The following is a 2453-nucleotide window of genomic DNA, read 5'->3' as shown; positions in this document are numbered from 1 at the left end:
TCAACCCAATTCTTAATACTCCCGGGGAGTTTGTTCTCCGGGAATTTGTTTCTCCCCAAAAAGAAATCCTCCAATAATTAACTCCCAGGGAATTTTCCCCGAAAACTTGGGGGGAGGAAATTTGAACTTCGAAAAAGCTGTTTGACACTTTTTTGGGAGCTCAACTCTGCCATTTAATATAAAAAATCATTGTGACGTGCGCCTTATTGCTGTCACACAATTGGGAAGTGACTACCGATTTTCATACTTTGTATACAAATTAGGAAAATTCGACACATTTCAAATAATTGCATCAAAAATTCAAACTTTTCAATCCAAATTTTTATAAAAAAAATTGGTATGCAGTTTTATAACCTGCAATTTGTACACAGTTTTTTTTTTTGTTATGCTGTTACCCGATTTTTCCATACAAAGTGTTCTAAAATTTTTTATATGTCGGAAATGAGCAACACTTTCAACAAAAAAAATTGCCTTAAATCAAGAAAATGGTTTGAAATTTGATGAAACTTTGTCGAATTTTTCCAAATTTTTGCACAAAGTTTGAAATTCCAATTTGAATTGTTTCATACAAAAATGACAAACATTAAATAAACAAAAGAAAATACCCCTAAACTTGTTAAAATGTCGCGTCACTATTCATGTTTTCACCAGTGTACATATATAAAAAATATCACATGTCGCTTTTTTTAAGAATTCCTTAAATAAAAGGTATTTTTAATTTTAGTTTTCCTATTATAACAGCTGTTAAAGATTCTCATTTTACTTGTTGGTGCTTACGACATAGCAGGAATAAGACATATTGTGTAACGATTTTCCGTTATCACTTGTCACAGCGGCTGCCACATAATAATATCGCTGTTAAAAAATTCGAATATTGATGTTGGCCAGGTCCTGCTTGGCGGTAACACGCATCCATCTAGTTGCTTCACAATGGATTTCGTACAAGCTTTCATGAATAACTGTTTTTTATCTTTGTTTGAAATTCAATCACCTTACACATTCATTTTATACCCTGTATTATACAGGGTGGGCCAAATAAGACCTACATACCAACTTCACGCAGCAGGTCCATAGTTTGCTCAGCAGTATGCGCAGTCGCTCCATCTTGTTGGAACCACAAATAAAGATGCCAAGCTGCCGTTGGCCGCAAAAAGTTTTCAATCATTGTTCTGTACGAAGCCCCAGAAATCGTTTTTGGCGTTTCATCCTTATTCTGCCATAACACCGCACCAAACAATGCATCTTGATGGGTGTAACTGGTGCTGGTGTGTTGCCCTTGGATTTTCAGAGCCCCACAATCTACAGTTTTGCTTGGAAATGCGCTTCATCCGACATCAAAACATCAACTAAAAAACCAATTTGTGTGGCTAAATAATTGTGTAAAACGAATAGCGTATTGTAGTCGTTGTTAGTGGTCTGGCTGTAAGTATCCATTATGATTTTCCAACAGATTAACTAAAACATGCAGAAAGAACATAACAATAATATTAAAAAATAAAGAAGTTATATGTGTTTAATATGTGGTAGGTCTTACTTCGCCCACCCTGTATAAACAATCACAAAGCTCCAACTCTTGCCTATACCACCACGCCAGCGGAAAGTTATCTTTGTAGGAAGGGGTTTTATGTCGCGAGTAAACTAAACAAACGCAACGGCGAAAACGACTGCGATTTATACAAATCTACATACTACTTATGTATGTATGTATATATGTATATATTTTGTGAGAGTTAACAGACTTCGGCAAGCTACTGTTGCGTTTGGAGGTGGACGAAGTGTTTCAATCTAATGATGCGAGAGCCAAAACTCATACGGGCTGCCGGTTGAGAACGTTAGTGCACCAGTACTTAAAAGCGCAATATGTATTCGGATAAGTGTGGCAATCGCTGCCTTGACTCGTTGTGATTTTCCCATGTAACTATGTACATTAGGGTGCCCATTGAAAATGATTTTTTTTTTTGGAAATTTCAAGACCCTATCCCCTAATTTCAAATTTGTTTTTATGAGAAATATTATTGCCTATTTTTATTGATTTTTTAAAGGTCATTTAGAGGTCGCGACCTGTCGATTTAGGTCAGAAAATACGATTTTTTAGATTTGAATGACAAATTTTCTTTCGATTCAGATCGAATATGATAATACACTACATAATAATAATTTTTAACCAGATAACCTGATAACCCAGCAAGTGTGAACAACCTAAATGTGTTTCATTATGACATTCTACCAGCAAGCGAGAGCTTTGTGTATGTATGTATATATGCTTTTGTGTTTATTATTTTAAATTTTGCTCTTTCTGTTATACCACGAGTGTTTACTTTTGAATGTGTCACTTCAGGCAACTTACATACATACCTACATATGTATATTTTTTTCTATAATTTTGTTTAATTATAGTTAAATATACCCTACAAGACAGCTGAGTATCATATGAGTACTCATATTATCATTAC

The sequence above is a fragment of the Rhagoletis pomonella genome, unplaced genomic scaffold (genome assembly GCF_013731165.1).
Source record: "Rhagoletis pomonella isolate Grant_MI unplaced genomic scaffold, Rhpom_1.0 Rhpom_scaffold_03087, whole genome shotgun sequence".
In the NCBI taxonomy this organism is placed as follows: Eukaryota; Metazoa; Arthropoda; class Insecta; order Diptera; family Tephritidae; genus Rhagoletis; species Rhagoletis pomonella.
The sequence above is the reverse complement of the archived record's forward strand: the minus strand, read 5'-3'. Positions refer to the sequence as shown.